Genomic DNA, 19599 nt, shown 5'->3' on the forward strand with positions numbered 1-19599 from the left:
GTAGCACCAATACCATCCAAGGAGCAACTAATTAAGCATAACAAATTTAGGTGCATTATAGATCCACTGGATACAATAGACAGCAAGTGAGGCCAGTACTGGTGTATACTACATTAAAACAATAGCATCAGGTAATTCCTGAAATCACATTTGTATCTGATGTTTCAGGACAGCAAGCAACAGCAACGAAACAATGGTATTCTACGAATTGTGCAACAGTACAAAGGAAGTTTAGGGTTTAAAATAAGAAACATGCATCTAAAGCTCTTGGGCATATCCACTGCACAAATTACAGAATTAAATGCATTCCTCCTGGCCTAGCAAAAAATTGACAAATCAGTTCCTACCTTAATTAGTCCGGAGGAAAACGATGTTGTTTTATAACATTGGGAAACCAATAATCACAAAGATTCACAGGAAAAACAATAAAAGATAAATAGCTTTGGGATCGGCCAATTGCCTTCATAAGACAGCTTTCACTGAGGTAAATTTGCACAAGCTGATACACAAGAGTGAGGAAATTTACTCGAAAGGCAGTTCAGTCGCAGATCAGGCTCCAAATCTGACGGACAAATGCAGGTTTGCAAAGTAGCAGCGATGGCCAAGTCAAACACTAGATCAACCTGGATACATACTTAGTAGACTAATTGTCAAAAGATAAAAAGTTTAAGCCTGCTGGTATTTCGTAGAAGAACAATAACTTCCAGGGACAAAATGGGATTCATAAAGTTACACTCGAACTGTGGATTCTGTGGCAATTTTCCAATTTTCAGAAACCGAAATTCAGGTGTGCTCCCATAAAATGCTGCAGTATATTTAAAACCAGGGATGGTAGTCAATTCGGATCAATAAAGATATTTCAAGAATATGGCAACACTTCAAAATGTCATTTTCAACATTCTTACGCTTGGCTACTTATAACATAGAACTGCACTCATGGTCTAAATTCGAAATAATGCACTTTTAGCATTCTTTTCTTAAATCCCACACAGGAATTGCTGATTTACAGACTGCCTGCGTGATACGTTTGCAGTTTCAGAAACCTAATATCAAGTTAGCGTGGGTCTTAAAATGAGGGGTTATTGTAATTGCATTTATATAGCTCTTACTACCCCTGACGAGGCGTCAAAGCGCTTTTCAGCGAGAAGCACGCTACTCTAGAACCCATAAAGAATTAGTGGTGAATTAGTATGAAATATGAAAGAAATTTGAGTGGTGGATATGTTAGTCAGTTATTTGGATTGGAAAGGAACGCAGAGGGAAAAGGTTTGCATTTATATAGCGCTTGCTACCCCTAATGAGGTGATTGAAGCGTTTTTTTCGGCAAACAGCACACTACTGCGGAACCCATAATGAATTTGTGGTGAATTAGTATAGTGAAATATGAAGTAATTTGAGCGGTGGACAGGTCAGTCTTATTTGGATTGAGAACGATAGAAGAGGGAAAAGGTTTGGCATTTATATAGTGCTTGCTACCCCTGATGAGGTGTTGAATCGCATTTTGGGCAAGTAGCACGCTACTCCGGAACCCATAAAGGATTAGTGGTGATTTCATATGGTGAAATATTAAGTAATTTGAGCAGTAGATGTTTTAGTCTGTTATTTGGATTGAGAAAGATAGTGGAGGGATAGAAGAGGGAAGAGGTTTGCATTTATATAGCGTTTGCTACCCCTGATGAGGTGTTTAAGTGTTTTTCGGTGAGTAGCAGGCTACTCCGCAACCCAAACAGGATTAGTGACCCCCCACTCGGGTATCACCCCATAAACGACAGGCTGCGATGGGAACACGATTTGGGCTTTTTAATAGATTTAAAAAGTTCATTTATGCGCACCTTATCGGATGGCTGTTTAAAATGCAAAAACAAAATCTGAAAGTAGTAGTAGGGTGCTGGGACCAAATATACAGTTCGGGCCACTGGTGTAAGCAACCACTTAGTTATGGTATTTTTTAGTCTATTAACAATGTTCGTTGTGCGATTTCATATAATCACCGATTGTCAGATGGAGATGTGCAATATTTTGAAAGTGGAGGGGATTTGTCGGCGATCACATTCATTTTTTATACGAGATCCAATCCTGTATTTTTCACGCGCAATGCTTGGGCTTTGCGTGCAAACACGCATTAAGGAAACATATCGTTAAAAGCCCAGGCACTATGATACATATTAAACATGACTGTTAGCCTTTTAAAGTTAGTGTGAGGCGGTCTGAGCTAACTGCATTCTGTAGCCAGGCCACACTGCGACAATTGTCCTGCATTGCAAATACCTAAAGCGATCACTCCGAGTGCTCAATATCCACGCAGCTGTGATCCTTAAGTGTTTTGGTTACGAGACTGTGGCTTAGGCTATTGAGTCGGCTGGTTTTGTTAGCAGTGGTTGAGTTGTGCATCAACTGTGAAGAGCATTCCTTAGTGAACGTCCTGTTCTCCACAGAAAAGAAACCCGCCATACTCGCAGTGATCGAGGAACAAAACTGCTGTTGCTGGCCGCCCCTCCCCTCCTCCCCAGTGCATTCCCCGCAACTAGCCTGGCACAGGGCTATACTACACGGGAAGCCCGCATGCTCACCCGCTCTGAGCCAGCTTTCGTTGTATATGATGACGGAAGGAGCAGCGAGGACAGTCCGGCAAGCCCCGCTGCTGCTCTTCCACCGGGTACCCGATGGGCGCCAGTCGCTGGGCCTCTAGTTTTCCCGGGCTCGGGCTCACAGGCTTCACTCCACAGTCTTGCCAGGCCAGGCTCTTGGAGCCAATCAGCAGAGGTGCCGTCGCACTCACGTGACGCGTCCCTGCTATGTCAGGGGAAGGGCGGAGCCAAAGTCTACAGGGCAGACTAGGTGCCACTGTTTTGCCACCCTTTCCATCCGCTGAAGTGGTTTCAGGCCGTCCTCTCGTCCCATCCAATCTACTGTAAAAAGCCAACGGCAGCTATAGGCATCTGGGGGGGGGGACACTTACATCAGACCCTTCACGTAGAGTGTAAATGCGTGCACTGTATGTGCGTTTCTTAAAATACAAGCGCTCACATGTCGTTATAAGTCACTCTCTTTGTGCTCAAGCGCTCAGAATGACCTAAATGGCGTACTGAGCAGCACAAAACCTCCTAAATAAAGCACTCTGAACAGAAACCAGCAAGTTTATGCATACCAAAAACGCACAGATTCCCGGTCCGTGCATCACTTCCGGTTTCAGTGAGCGTACTCTTATTTGCTGTGAACCAGTATTACATCATTCAACTTCCGTTTTGAAACCTCAATACAATAAATGTACACATGAGAATAATATAAACTCGTGCTGCCGACCTGCCGTAGTTAGTAGTGTGGTCCGTCAGGTTTCTTCGCGTTCGTACAGTTTAGAGGACAGTCCCAAAATCCCTATTGTACATCTCGGATTGTACAACTTCAAGTTCTTAGCAGAAGAGTGCTGAAAGGACGGTCGACGTCACCAGCTGCCCGGTTTCCTGTTTGTACGCGCGGCAATATTTCAAACTCTAGTGCTTCTCAGTTCTGCTCCTCCTCAGCATTGCTCTTGATGGGCATCTTTTGAAAGGTTTACTTACCAAGTAAATTTATTTTAGCTAAAACTAGAATGTCTTACTCTACTAGCCCTGCATACTTCTGTGAATCCAATGGTTACAAATCGAAAATTCGAGTTTTAAAGGGTTTCGTTTATATTTGTACACCAATCTTAACAGCTTTATTGTTGTGACTCTGTTCTTTCTAGTCAGACCTGTTGAAATATATGTGTTATTAATTCTGTCCCTATATTGGCATCTGATAAGAGTCCTCTATTACAATGTTGAGATGTAAAACGGAATGTAACAGGGCCGATCTGGAGAACAGTCAGTGTAGCATCTGCTCCTGCTCCACTTGTGCCAGGACTTTTCTTTGGTAATAAATCAACTTTAAAGCTTAACTGTGTATTGCCATTACTATAATTTTGGTGACGATCACCCTGACAAAGGAACCTACACATTGGACTCCGCTAGCCAGCGCTAATACAGCTATCTTATTCATGACTTCCCCGTCCTGCAAGGATTCATAGTACTGGAGCATTTGCTACCCGTGGACCTTCGCCATATAAATGATTAGCTCAGCTTCAGAAAAAGGCTCACAACATGGCTTTTTCCTGAGTAATTGTTTTTCTCTCTGTTTTTTCCTCCTGTAAGATAGTACCGTACCGTAGAGACGCCCGAAGGCCATTACTTAATTCTGTTCCGATAAGACAGAGACAAATATAATTTACGCTGTAGATGCCGTGAGTAGGCCCTTGGCAGGATAGCCATATAGGCAAAACACGTGTCGATTTTTCAATTCTTGCGCCATTTCGATCACTTTTAAAAATACATAAAATGATGAATTTTTGTGCATCACCCCTTGAATCTGACGAATTTATTCCAAGAACCTATGTATAGCCAGCAGGACCTGTCTCCTTATTGACATTTGTCTTCCACCTCGTGGACCTTGGGGTGTGACCACCGGACAGAATTTCCTGCATTCACATAACGATTTAGGATCTTATCTAGTTGCACGTGAACCCCTATCAGCTGTACACCCCGCAAAACATTATCTGTAAATAAATAAATGGCATGAGCGAGACCAGCTGTACGATGTCCGAACAGAAAAGACTGGCACCTGGAGTAATGCTGCTGTAGTATGGGCATGAGGGATAGAATGCCTCACATACTCGGGGAGTAGCACTTATGCTAACACCAGCAGCCAACAGAGCTCTGATTGGATGGGAAGCCCACGGTCCCAGAATCATCACAGCGATCAGCGTTATCCAGTGCAATGCAACAAAGGACAGCAAAGAAGAGGAAAAAGAACAGTTTTACAACAGACTCCAGTCCATCCTGGTGAAATGCCTTGAGCGAGACATCACCATTTAAAAAAATATATATTTGTATTGGTTTTTACTATACAAACAACATTAGTACGTGACATCTTACAGCAAGAGACAGTAGCACTGGACAAGAAGGTCAGTATAGTTGTGCCTGAGTGCCTTAAAGAAGCCATCAACGCAGTACGCATATAGGTACAGAGGTCCGTATTGTCCTTGGTATACGCTGAGCTTAACCTGCTGCAGATCAGCATTGAAGCGCAACTGGAAATGAACGGAGGGGTCTGGATGGGTGGCGGGAGGGCATGGTAGTGATTGCAATTTGTAGAGAGTGTTGTGGGCAGCATGGTGGGGGCAGGCGAGTTGGCATGTGGGGTCATGCCAAGTGTGCGAAAGTGAACAAAGGACTACTGTGGGTAAACGTTAATGTGGGTTTCCCCGATTAGGGTGGTAATTATAGCGTATGCGTGGAGCGCATAATGCGTTTGCATGCGTTCATTTCCCACCTCTCTGGACGTGTGTAAGCAGGGTGGCCCACTAGGGGGGGGATAGGTTATTTGCGCAGCTGTTATACCTCCTGGTGACGGAGATGTCTTCTGCTGTGCCCCATTTGCTCACTACTCCCGCCATACATCCACTGCGGGTGCTGTGGCAGAGCACCAGTAGAGTGTGATTGTGCCTTTGGGGAGTCGAAGTGCTAGGGCCCCAGAGTGGCTGCGTTTTTTTCTGTTGTTTCTTACGCTTAAATATGCATAGGGAGCATGCTTCCTATGTGTGAATGTCTGATAGTTTTATCAATTTGCATAGGGTGGTGCGGATTGAGTGCCAATAATTCTGGAGGACAGGACAAGACCACAGCACGTGCATGAGGTCCGCGTCAGGAGCTCGGCAAAATGGGAAATCAAACTGCCTTCCGGGAAAGTAGCAATATAGTTGAGCCAGGATTAAAAAGGCCCTGTGGAGTAGGAAGAATTGTATGTTTTTAAATTGAGTTCCGAGGGATATTTTTGGGAAACTCGAGTGTCCAATCTCATTACTGTCGTGTAGCATCTTCCCATTTTTGTCGCAGTGCTGTGCGGGGGATGGTCGTCAATTCACGTAAGGTTTTATATAGCCAGGTTCTTAGGTGACGGCGGGTGCCCATAACTAGGATGGTCTGTTGAATTGGATGCGTGGCGGGTTCCCCCTCCGAGTGGTCCCAAAGGGCGTGACACATGTGACTGAGCTGTCTGTGCAAGAGGACGGTCCTGGTGGAAGGTCATGCTCCTTGGCAAGTTGGTGGAAGGGGAGGAGATGGCCTTAGGCAAAGAGGTCACACGCTGGAAGCACCGAGCAGTCTGTCCAGACCCTCAGGTCTCCGGTTGTGTAAAAAACCAGGCCACGAGGGAGACCAACTAGAGGTAGAGAAGGCGAAGGGAGCAGAACTTTTAGAAGGCAGAAGCCTTAGGTTGTTGATATCGACAGGGGCCTGTGTTTGGTGTAGGTTTTGTCCAAATAGCGCCCAGCCATTCATCAGGACAACCACTGGAGCTGTGCTGCAAGAAAATACACCTCGAAGGAGGGAGCTCCCTGACCTTCCCATTCTACCGGAAGCTGCAATTTCGTAAAAGTAACCCTCCTGCGCCTGGCACCTCCAATTAGTGTGCAGAGTAGAGAGTCTAGTTCCTTAAAGAAGGAACGTGGTAGAATAACCAGGAGGTTCGTAATGTAATATTAAAGGCAGGGTAAAGTATCTTAGCCAAGGTGACTTTGCCTATAGGGGCAAGAGGAAAGGACTGCCAGAAATGCACCAGGGTTCTAATTCCCACCAAGGCTTTGCAGAGGTTTCCTTTGTATAGGTCCCAGGGATTATGGTAGAGGTAGACCCCTAGGTAACGGATCACCTAAGCATTCCAACTGAGGCAGGTGTCGCCGAGCTATATATCACACAGCAGATCGGGTATATGTCTGATTTTACCCAGTTGACTCGGAGTCCAACAGCGGAGCTTTAATCTGCTAGGATGTCTCCAAGTGGCGTATGGTCCGCCATTATGTCTCGTATGTATAAGAGCAGGTTGCCCGCTTATAGGGACATAGTGTGTGTCCAGCCAGCGAGTGGGATGTCCCACTCCTGACCCTCCCCATGCAGCTGTATTGCAAGAGGTTCCATTGCAAGCACGAACAGTTTCAGGAAAAGTGGGCATCCCTGTCTCGTTCCGCGGCCATCCAGGAAGGAGGTCGATATGAGGCGGCCCAGGCGGATCTGTAAGATCGGCTTGGGGTACAGTAATTTGCTGTAGGCTAGTAGTCTGAGCCTGATCTCCATGTGAATTGAGTACTGTGAAAAGATAGTGCCATGTTAGAATGTCAAATACTTTCTCCAAATCGACAATGACAAGATGGTAGTTGGAACCGCCCCTTTATTTGATCCTGTAAGTGAAAGAGGCAACGGATATTCTGGGATACCGCGGCCCGGAACATAGCTATTTTGGTTCATGTGCACTAGTTCTGGGAGAACCTGGGCGAACCTGTCAGCTAGGATTTTGCCCAAGATTTTATAGTCGGCTAGAGAATGGCTATGGGCCTATAAGATGTCAGCTGCATGGGATCTCTATCTGATTTAAGGAGGGAGACCAAAAGGGACTCTCAGAGCGAGTGCAGGCGTACCTTTCCACGAGACGGGGCGCCAAGAGTGACGAAAAAGCACTGTAATATTTCAGGTATAGACTGTCTAATCCCGGTGTTTGTTCCAGGTGAGGTCGCGGATTGCCTGCGTCACATCTGGTGGCATGATTGCCGGATCCAGGGAGAGTCTGGTGGAGGGGGAGCTGCGCAGGAGGGAAATGCACATCAAGAACGTATTGCAGGGATCCATCGCAGCGTCTGGTGGTGCCCTGTAGATGGCCGATTAGTAGTCATAGATGGCCTGTAGTATATCAGCTTGTGTACAAGCAGTGTTGCCTGCAAGGTCAATCACTTCGCTGATGGGGCGGGATACTGGCTCCTGTTGGGGTAGCCAGGCCATGAGTCTTCCGGATTTATCCCCCTTCCTTGTGAACGCTAGCTGCTTGGGCCATGAAATTAAAGTGCAGTAGATCTTCTAGGGAGACAGCGTAGGAGGTTTTTGCCTCTGAGAGTTGGTGGGCGAGCTGGTGTTAGTATCAGCTGCTTTGCCCAAATCAGCTAGGTTCTGCTCGGCTGTCACTATTTCCCTCTCCAGGGTTCTGAGGACTCCAGCTATCTGTTGAATATAGATTTCCTTGTCACCACCTTAAAGGCATCCCACTCAGGCGCCCTGCAGAAGGCTGTATTATGGTTTTCAGAAAAACAATGTCAGATGTCATCTACCTGCTCTTCCCAGAACACCGGGTCTTACAGACAATCACGTAGTAGCTTCCATGTAGGAGTCGGCGAGGATAAGGGAGCCCATCTGAGGGCCATGATATGTGTATCATGCTCACAGCCAACGCGTCTCGTATAATCTTGAGTGTTGGACAAGGGACACCAGTAAGGTACAGCAAAGGAAACGGTCAAGTCGAATATGTAAAATGTGGGGTGTGGAGTGAAAGGAGTAAGGCCGAGATCCAGGATCTCGGGATCGTCATGCATCCGTAAGTGGCCAGTGGTGTGCCCATCTCAGGAAGTGTTCCACCTACCCCTGTGGGGAGAGCAAGGTCATGGGGGATGGGACCTATTCAGTGCCAGATCGAGCACACAATTGTAGTCGCCACCCAACACCCATTGAACCGTGGTTCTATTGGCGAGTATGGTGGAGACGGTATCCCAGAAGGCCCCCTGCTTAGTTTTTGGTTCATAGATGCTCCCAAGAAGTAGTGGCCCACTGTCGAGGCAGCTCTCAAGGAGCAAGTAGCGGGTCTCCTTGTCGATAGTCATACTTGTTTCCTGGAAGGGGACACCAGGACGAACCCATATCAGGATGCCTTGTGCATATGCCGAGTAGATGGTGGCGCACATTTAGGCCCCTCCAACACCTGCCAAAGCGCTCTAGTTCACCTGCTGTGACATGAGTCTCCTGGAAAAAGATAATCTGCTCTTGCTGGTGCAAGATATAGGAATAGACTGCATAGCGCTTTCTAGCGGTGTCAATGACTTGAATGTTCAAGGTGAGGAAATTAATGTCAGCAAGGAGGGCAATGACGATGTGAGGGTGGAGTGAGCAGAATGTGGGGAGTGGGTCATCCTGAGGCAATGCCGTCTCACCATATCACCCAGCCCGTGTCCTAGAAACCACAGGAGGCCCACCCACAAAGATGGAGCAAGAGTGGAGTGAGAGGGAAGTTATATTGGGTAACTGTGCCAACCTCAGGATTTTAGTATCCCAGTTCTGGGGGCCTACCACAACTAGTAGTATGCCCAAACAAAGCATGTTTGATGAGCCCTAGTGTATCGTGGGGGTGAGGCTAGTCGACAGAAAATAACGGAGTAGCCATGATGCCCTTGGCGAATTAAGGAATGGAGAAGGCTGGCTCCGGCAGGAGGACACTGGGGTCTTGCACGATAACAGCACTAGGATAGAGGCTTTCGAGAGAGGGAGAGAGGGAAAGGGTGCAGCATGGGGAGCTTGAGTGTGATGGAAAGATGGAGAGTGTCTCCGCATCAGTAGTGGTGCGCATAATGGTGGATTGCTGACTAATTCAAACCAACTGTCAAAGAGCTCCATTGTTCAAATAAGGTTGTTGTAGGAAACTGGGATTTTGTTGCAGTTATCCCCCCACCTTTTCCCCCTTGTTAGCTACTAGATGCTGATTTTCATCTCAGACAGTGCACTGAAGCCTGCTAACCAGACCTCAGTGCCAGTGCTCCTTCCCTAAAACAAGGTGAAGTCTAATTGTTTTACAAGTGGCTAAGGACTGTAAGTCCCTAGTAAATAGGCATGGGTACTAAAGAGGGCTGCAGCATATCTTATGCCACCCTAAAGGACCTACATACAAATTCCATACAGACTGCCATTGCAGGCTGCATGATATGGTGCAAACCATGAGTGAAAACATGGCATACTCCTGTGTCATGCCGAAGTGACTGTAGCTAATATATGTAAGTCACCCCTACAGCTGGCCTTTGAACCCTAAAGCAGGGTGCATTATATTTTATGTGAGGACATATCTGCATGAACAGATATACCCCTGTGATATCTAGTTCTATTACTAGATATTACAAGTGAACAGGGAAGCCATCTTAAGGTATGTACAGGTCACTGGTCAAAACGAGTTCCAAAGCTCCATAATGGCTTCACTGAAACATATGGTGTTTGGCATCAAATGTGTTGTATTAATAAACCCACCCTGATTCCAGTGATGAATTTAGTAATACGTGCACCCAGATGTTACCTTACTCCATAAAACCTACCAACTACTAGTATTGACTGGTTTCATCCAGCCTGCCACCAAAGACGAGTTTTTGACCCCTAGGGGTGAGGGCCTTTGCTCTTAGGAGGTCAGGAACAAAGCCTGCTCAGGCAAAGGGTGTTTTACACACACCCTACCACAGGATGACCTGCAAATTAGCATTCCAAGGCAAGGACCTTCAAAGATCCCACCGCCTTTGGTTTGCAAATCTGGCTTTCCTCAGAGGTGAGGGGATGCCCAACCTCCTGTCCATGGCCCATTTGGCTCCAGGATATATATATACATATTTATTTAGCGTGAACTCGACCCGAAGGTATTGGAGCGCTTTACATAGCACCGTATTTACATTACACATTCAGGCAAGGGGAGATTAAGTGATTTGCCCAGAATCACAGGATGTGGACGCGACCTCGAGGCGTTACAGGTAGGTAAAGGGCAGGGACCAATGGGTCCCTTCCCTGGGGTGGGTACACCCCCTATCCTGCCACTCTCCTGTGGGAGGGGGGCAGTAGCCTAGTCCTGATTGGGCAGGGCTCCCCATCTTCAAGATGGCGAGAGCCCGGAGATGTGCTTCACCTCGCCTCCCCCACCTGAGGGGTGGGGTTGGCAGAGGCTGGCACACCCCTATCCTCCCTTGGGGTTTCCCGCCAGTCTTCCCGCCAGAGTGGGGGTCAGAACCGGTAGGGGCCAGTTGCTGAGTACAGCAAGTGGCCTGGAGAAGATCACAAAGGCGGCATGCCTTTGAAGCTTCCCCTGCCCATCCTGGGGGAGGAGACCTAGCACCTTGCCCAAGATGTGCATTGTTGCAGACCCAGGAGAGCGGATGGCTCTCTACCCAGGGGTTTAGCAACATGTCTGCTGTGTGGCAGCCTAGGCAGCCCCTCAGACAGGACGTGGATTGTAGGTTAGGTTCAGGGGGCAACTCTAAGTTGCCCTCTGTCGTGCATCTTACATTAAATCCCACACTGGCATAAGTGCGGGTTTAATGTGCTGAGAAGTTTGATACCAAACGTCTCAGTCTTCAGTGTAGCCATCATGGTGCTGTGTTGTTCGTGTTGACGCTCTCCCAGCACCATATACTCTTAAAAGGCAGCACTGCACTTACAGTGCCCATGAATGGTCCTGGGTACTATAGGAGCACAGGGCTCATGTACCTGTACCCACACCACTGGCATAGTGCACCCAGCCAGAGGGGTGGATGAGGTATGCCAGGGCAGTGTGTGTTGTGGGCATGGCACACAGGGATGTGTGCCATGTCGACTCTCTGTTTTGTTCTGTACCAAGACACTCAGCTTGCAAGGGCAGTGTGTGTGTGTCAGGGTACAGGGCCTCTAAGGGTGGCACAATAAGTGCTGCAGCCCCTAGGGGTCTTCTCGGGTCACAAGGCCCTGGGTACCTAGGGTACCATTTACCAGGGGCTGACATGTGGCCAGAGATGCCAATTGGATTTTGGCTGTTAGGCAGTTTTAGGCAAGGAACACAGGTCCTGGGCACCTGATTGGCAGGAGCCCAGGGCACACCAAGTCAAAGAGCATCAGTAGTCTGGCAACAAAAAAAGAACAAGCATTTACAATGCAATGGTCTCGGCCTTGGTAAAGTTAGAGCTATTGGCATTGCTCATGACATTATTTTTGTTTATGTTTTTGTTATTAAAACATTTAAAGAAACGGCATTGTTATTTACAATGCAATAGCTTAATTACTCTCAAATGCGAGACCTATTGCATTTGCACCCACACACAGAGCCACCTACACACACACTGATTAAGCTATTGACATTGTAAATAATAATGCCGTTTCTTTACATGCTTTAAAAAAACATAAACAAAAATAATGTCATGAGCAATGCCAATAGCTCGGATACCTTTGGGTCTTGCCAGCACTATATAAAACGCTTAAATAAAATAAATAAATAAATAAGGTGGTTCTGGCGTTTCTTCGAGTCTCTTTTGGAAATAAGCCCGCACTTTAAAACAGCCCCAAATAAATAAAACAAAATGTATCTTACCCCAATAAGACAATCCAGTAAGATAGCTTACTGCAACATCTATGGCATACATCCTTAAATGGACAACATGAGAACCATTCTGCTACAAATCAGCAGGTAATTAAAGTGCCTAGCGCCAGCCATGTCTGTGGGGAGAGATGTACGATTATTACGCATCAGAATTAAAAAAAAACCCCACAAAGAATCTGCTTGTGGTTTTGCATTTCAGCATCAAGCATTGCTACAGGTATAAAAAAAAATACAACAAAAAGTACAATTTGGCGGCAACACTTGACAAAATCCTTAGTCCAGTACCCATAAAAGAGTCCAATTAGGTAGGGTGGTTAGTCTTTATGTTAGATAAAAGCGTTTCGTTTATCGGATGGTTGCAAAATAACTAACAATATGGTGCTGAGGCTACTGGACCAAAATGCATTACATTCACATTGCTACCAGCACCCACGATCGGGTCGAAGTTCGGGGATTTAAAAGTGATTTAACACGTAATACATTGAAAACATGCCACTTCATACACAGTAAACTTGACGAGCTAAACTAACATAGCAAACGTTTTTCAACACAACGGGGATCGACACCAAGACACGGCTGGGTCTTTAAGAAGACGTCACCGTCCAACGTGTTACTAAGGCGGAAGTGAAAGCACAGTTCCTTTTCACTGGCCTCACACGCCCATAACATTGCTAGTCGGCCCGCTACACCGAGTCATTACTATTAGAAACCGCATCCGTCTTTAATCTTACATTTTACAGGGTTTTTTTTACACGTACCCTCTAGACGGTGCTTCCGGATAAATGCCTAAATATTTTTTACAAAAACGGGTTAAAATTGATAACGTTTCCACGGTGGAGGATAGATTATTATTATTGTACAATTGCCTTTGACAAAATAAAAAAACAATGATTTAAAAAAATACTCTGTCGCTGCCTATACATGCGTGCTGCAAACTCGAGAGGTGGGGCCTCCAAGTAGACACTTCTCTGCGGTTGCTGGGGGATGGGTGTGGCGCCCCTAATCTGGTTGTGCCCGAGACTTCCAGTTTACACCTAACCCAACTCGAAATATCCAACGGGCTGCTGGTTCACCCCCTGCGTTTTAGTCCGCGGCGAATAGTTTGTATATTTTTTTTACCTGCGTGGTCACTTCCTCCGGCTTCCAATGTGGCCTCAGCTCCTTAAGCAGCCGCATCGCTCCTTCGCGGCACCCGCGCTCATCTACAGTCAGGTTCATCCTGGGCACATCGGGGGAGCCGGGAGGGACGTGAATGTAATGTGACATGGTGGGTCTAAAGAAGCAAAGCAGGGTGGCGCGGGCGAGGCGGTTAAATTTGAAGTATTTCTGGTTTTAAGGGGTACAAAAAATGTCGCCTGCTTTACTGTCCGTGTATTACCAGCTGCCCGGTGTGTGCTCGGCTTCCTGTCCCCTGGCAGAAAACAAGCACACCACTGTTTTTTGCAACTTTTCTAATTATCTCCTCCAGCCAATGGCAAGAGGAGAACACGCCCCCGAATCCGAAATCGCCGCTGCCTTTCTCCGAGGCATTTCTGCTTCGCCTCGGAGAAAGGCAGCGGCGATTTCGGATTCGGGGGCGTGTTCTCCTCTTGCCATTGGCTGGAGGAGATAATTAGAAAAGTTGCAAAAAACACGCCCCCGAATCCGAAAAGGACGGGAACTGTTCGGAGTGACGAACCTCTTCTCCAATGGCTGGCCAGCATTCAAGAGGCCAGCCAATGGAGAAGAGGGGCGGGTTCAAGCCCCTCTTCTCCAAGTCATTATCTCTCGCGAGCGAGACTGCGCAAGCGCAGCCTTCGCTAGCCGAGACCTAAAAAGGGGGGGATTACTGCAACAGAAACCCACTTTCTCACAGTAGTCAATTGCCTACTACCAATCAGATCTCACCTTAGTTTCTGCAGGAGCGATAGGGATTAAAAGAGGTAAGTTCCCACCTTCACCCATCACTGACACAGCCCAACACTAGTCAAAGCAATTCTAGGTTAAATGGGGGAAGAGGGGATGGAAACAGAAAGAACAAAGGTCCCACGGAGTCAGTGCACAAATGTATGTGTTTTTTTTGTTGTTGTTTTTTTTGTCCTCATTTGCCTTACCCTCAATATTGGGAGAGCCAACCACCCTACACCACACATAAGCACGGTATGTTATGATGGTAGCCTATTTAACCCAACACAAAAGGGACTTTGCCAACTCCATCTAGGTATTTTTTCAACCTGGAGGACCATACGTGAACCTAGGCAAGGACCCGGTCCAGGGAGTATTCGAAGGCATAATCATAGGACCCGGGGGGAAAAAAAAAACCCGGATTCTATCGCCAATTAATCAGCAGATTCCAAAAAGCCAAATTGAACACTTCCAAAGCCAACACTCGTCTTTGCCGTACACATTGCTCTGAGTGTTGCGGGGAAAACATGGCGGCCGCTAGCTAGAGCGGCTCGCACGCTCCTACCAGCCTCCCGCGATCTCCGCCGCTGCTATGCCGACAAACACACGGCTTAGGTGAGAGAGTAAGGTATCAAGGGCTCAGCAAGCTATTACTACCGTCACTACTGTTACCGTCCTTCCAGGCACTGGTAAATGTGTAAACCGGCGATTCCACCCGCTTCTGCTCCGGCTCCCGTCCTTCTCCCGAGTTGGGGGCGAGCAGCCGTGGAGTTTAGGCGCGGCCGTGCGGCCGCTGCTCGCGGTGCACACACCGCGTCTTCTCTCGGCAGAAGAGCAGGAGGAGAGATCTCGACACCGAGGGATACCGTGCTGCGAAGGTTTCGCCTTGTCATCAACACATCGGAACTGGAGACAGATCAAGTGGCGGCAGACTTGGCAGACTTAGAGGCATCAGGGGACCGTGAAGTTTCTGCTCCAGGTGAAAGTAAGGCATCCGTTCTTACCAGGGGGCAGAATGAGATAGGTATTAATAAAAGCAACAGTAATACCTTTAACTCTAGTCTAGGTGCTACAAGAAGTAAGACTTAGAGTCGGGACAAGGAGCTTAGGCTGGATCACAGTAAACCACAACTCCCAGAGTGCATCTTGAGGGGGGCCCCAAAGTCAAGGCTGGAACATAAAAAAAGTTTGGGCGAGTCTAAGGGGGGTCCTACCAAAGAAGCTATTAAACATACTAGACAGAAAAAGGCAAAAGATAGGAATTTGAATGCTCCAGGGGATATAGCTCCTTCATTGTGCTCATATTTTAAAGCGCTACCCCAGGTATTGAAGATTACGCAGGATATGGCCGCATCTGGGGGAGAAATTTCTCATAACACGAAACAACAGCTCACACTAAACGCCACCCCAAGTTTAATCTCCTCTCCCAGTCTCCCTACTAACGTGGCGATGTCTGAGGGCTCCTCAGAAATTACTTCGCCAGACTTGGGTGCGGTTACGGCCGTGGTGACTGCAGAAACTGTTACCCCAAATGATCCCTCTAATCAACAAGTCAAGTTGTTAAATGGAGGGGTATTAAACCCAACTGTGCTAGAAAAAGCGGCGACGGTGGAGGAGACTGAGGAGGTAGTAGAGGCAGTAGATTCGGGTCAGGAAGCTCTGGGGGTGGGCAATACTCCTGAGGCCCTAGTTAGCTCTATTAATGCAATGAGGGAAGAGATCCGACATGACTTTGCAGTTTCTAAGTCAAATCAGAACGATATAAGAGCAACTTGTGAGCTATTAGGCCAAAAGGTGAAAGGGTTATGTGAAAGAACTGGTATACTGGAAAGCTCTGTAGGTCCTTTAACAACTGATCTGGAGGTTGCTAGGTCCAAAATAAATACTCTTCAAAGAGACGGGGAGTACATGAGAGAGAGGGTCGAGGTTTTGGAAAACCATTCCAGGCGTAATAATATTCGACTTCTAAAAATTCCTGAAGGTAAAGAAGGTTCGGACCTTAAAAGCTTTATAATTCGGACTTTGAAGGAATCCTTAAATCTTGTCGAAACAACCGAGGAACTAGACAAGGATATCCAGCAAGTACACAGAGATCCATTCCGTCTGAATCCAGCAAGATCTAAACCCAGGAAGGTTTTAGTTAACTTTTTGACTTACGCACTCAAGGAAAAGATCCTAAACCTCGCTCTGAAAACTAGATCGTTTAAGTGTTCGGATTTTTCCTTTGAGATACGTTCTGACCTCTCTAAAACCACATTAGACAGACAGTGGGAGCTGGGGCAACGTATGGACAAATTCAGGTCCTTAGGAGCCACTGTACAGATGAGGTTTCCAGCATTCCTACGGATCATGCACAATAACAAGATGTACAATATTCGCTCTACTCAAGATGCTGACGACCTACTTGATTCAATTCGGAAACAGGACCAGACTACAAAATAATCGAATGCGATCATCTCCGCACGGTCTCTTTGCGCTCTGGGCAGTTGTTTGCCCTTGAACTTTGGCCTCTCTTCTCTGGGCAGCATAGGTTAGCTTAAGTTTATACGAGGATGACGCTGTCAACACATTGTCACTAAATTTTTGACACGTAGGAATCATAAGTTCATTATAAAAATAAAAAAAAGGGGGGAAAAAAAAGGGAAAGGGAAAAATAAATAAATAAATAAATAAATAATTGTGTTTCCATACTTTCTTTTCTTCCTTTTTACACTCTTGTTGGGTCATCCTTTTTACACCCATAACAGTACATACTACAGCAGCGGGGGGGGTTGACGGGTAAGGCTGTGGGTGGGCGTAAAGCTGGCCAGAGATCAGGCTAGTTTAGGTAGGGGAGGGTTTTCCAGGGGGGTGGTGGGGGGGTGGTGGTGGGTGGGTAAGCTATTGGATCAAAAAAACCTAATTTGTCTACCTTTTCAAGCTAATTTTTTCATAACCATGATTTTCCATTGCGTTAAAGTTAAAATGCTACTATATGGGGGACCAAATAAGGAGAGAGTCGTGATAGTTTATATAGCATGACATTAACACACTATATCTCCTGGAACGTTAATGGTCTGCAAATGAGAGGCAGACGAGACTGTATTTTACAATATTTGAGGGACTCTCAGGCGCAGGTCATAGTTCTTCAGGAGACGCATCTCCTTAAATCAGAGGCTACTGCCTTGTTAAAAAAACATAAGTGGATCGACAAATTCTGCTCAACAGACCATAACGCTAATATTAGGGGGGTTATATTCATTTTTAAAAAATCTGCTAAAGCACAAATTTTGGAATATAAAGAAGATCACTCGGGGAGATGGTTATTAGTGAGAGTCTCATTGGATGCCCAGATTTTTACCTTAGTTGGCTATTATGGCCCAAACTCTGACGATCCCTCACATCTGGACGCGATTAGGAACCATCTAGTTCTAGTTCAGGACCCAGTGATCTGGGTGGGGGACTTTAACATCGTTCTTAACCCCAGACTGGATAAATCTGTCAAATCTAGACTCTGTAGTTCCGTCAAATCTAGGCATACCCTCGTAACTATTATGACACAACTTGGTTTGGCGGACGTATGGCGTGAAAGAGCGGGTAAAAAGTTGGGTGTTTCTTTTCGGAACAGTCGCTTTAAACATAAGTCTAGAATCGACTATGCGCTTTTTAGCTACTGTTTAAGGGACTCTCTACTTATGATAGACTATTTACCTTCGCATTTGTCAGACCACTCTGCTCTAGAATTTTCTTTTAAACTTGAAGATACCACTATTTATCCATCCTGGTGCTTTGATCGGACCCTCCTGCTTGAAGAGGATGAGGTGAAGTTCTTGGCAATAGAGTCCTTAGTATTTTTTGACATCAACAGAGATTCTGCAAGTTTGGCAGTGGTCTGGGAGACTTTTAAGGCCTTTCTAAGAGGTCAGATTACCAACAGAGCTTCTTTTAGGCGTAAGATATATAGAGAGAGGGTGGCTAGCCTTGAGCAAGACATGAAACTCCTTGAGTCAAAGATTGACTCACCTTCAGGAATACCACAGCTTCAGGATAAATTGGTCGAACTGAGGTTACAACTGAATAATATCCTACAGGAGAGAGTAAATAAAAGATGGGAAGCATTTAAGACTTCCCAATTTGAATTTGGTGAAGCTGCAGGGAAACTGCTAGCCTGGAAAATCAAATCCGATCAAGCTCTCAAATTCATTAAGGAAATTAGGATAGAAGGTGAGGCAGAGACAAGATCTACCAAACTAGACATAGGTAGAGCCTTCTTTGACTTTTTTGAAGATATATATAGGGAGGTTCTCCCTAACGACCAGCAGGCAAGAGACAGTTGGCTGAAAACCATCACGCTTCCAACTCTGTCGATAACACCAAGTAAGGCCTTGGAGTCTGAGATCATAGAGGCTGAGGTGATCAAAGCTATCAGACACCAAAAAAAAGGGAAGGCGGCTGGGCCTGATGGTCTCCCGGGGGAGATTTATAGATCTTTGGAAACTGTCATAGCCCCTTTGTTGACGACCATATTTAATGCCATCTTAATAGAGGGTGAGTTGCCACCTAAATCTTGGGGGGAGGCGACAATCGTGCTTATTCCAAAGCCTGGAAAATCTCCCCTGGACTGCGGGTCATACAGACCAATATCATTATTAAATAATGATTATAAAATCTTTGCAACAATTATGGCGGCTAGATTGGCCAGTGTTATGGGTGCTATAATTCATCAGGATCAAAAAGGTTTTATTAAAGGCCGACAACTATCCGACTTAACACACCAACTGATAGGAGCCATAGACATCGCCTCTGCTTTCTCTCTACCTTTGGCCACTTTAACTTTAGATGCAACTAAGGCTTTTGATAGAGTAAACTGGCTCTATCTTTCTGATGTACTTACAAAATTTAATTGTGGGATTGGCTTCTGCAGAATGATAAAGCAGCTCTATGCTGCCCCTTCGGCCAGACTGCTGATTAATGGGGTCTTGACAGAAGCCTTTGATATAACCAGAGGTACGAGGCAGGGCTGCCCGGGCTGCCCGCTCTCCCCCCTCCTTTTTAACTTATATATAGAACCATTTGCCCAGCTTTTGCGGGAGGAGGCTAATATTCCATCTTTTAGCTTTGGAGAATGGGAAAGGCGGGTAGCACTCTATGCAGATGATATTTTGATTCTTACTTCTGACCCAGTTAAGGCATTTCCTGTAGTTATCAAACGGGCAGAAGAGTTCGGTCTTATCTCTGGATATGATATTAACTCGAGTAAGAGCGAAATAATGGTCTGGAACCTCCCCGATATACATCCATGCGATATCTCGGCATAAGAGTAACCCAAGAATTGGATAGCATTGGGCAATCCAACTTGAACAGAATTTATATTGAGAGCAAAAAGCTTTTAAAATCCTGGACTCATTTGCCTCTCTCCATAATTGGAAGGGTAAACCTCGTAAAAATGTGTATTCTCCCTAAGTTTACGTTTATCTTTAACGCAATTCCCTTGGCATTTGAACCTAAACTAATTGAAAAATGTCAGCAAGATAT

General features: G+C 46.2%; 1 protein-coding gene across 3 annotated transcripts in view; it reads right to left on the bottom strand.

Annotated features, from left to right (window-relative positions):
• CASP8AP2 (caspase 8 associated protein 2) overlaps window positions 1-19599 on the bottom strand; it is a 210286-nt gene that overhangs the window by 156131 nt on the left and 34556 nt on the right. The window contains exon 1 of one of the 3 annotated variants that reach the window (XM_085611155.1): window positions 2571-2800. The exons of 1 other annotated variant lie outside the window; for it this stretch is intronic. The gene's annotated coding sequence lies outside the window, so the exon portion shown is untranslated. Of the gene's footprint in view, window positions 1-2570; window positions 2801-19599 lie in introns of those variants that run through there. One more of the 3 variants, XM_085611157.1, reaches the window with a different exon arrangement.

Source organism: Triturus cristatus, chromosome 6 (genome assembly GCF_964204655.1).
Source record: "Triturus cristatus chromosome 6, aTriCri1.1, whole genome shotgun sequence".
Lineage (NCBI taxonomy): Eukaryota > Metazoa > Chordata > Amphibia > Caudata > Salamandridae > Triturus > Triturus cristatus.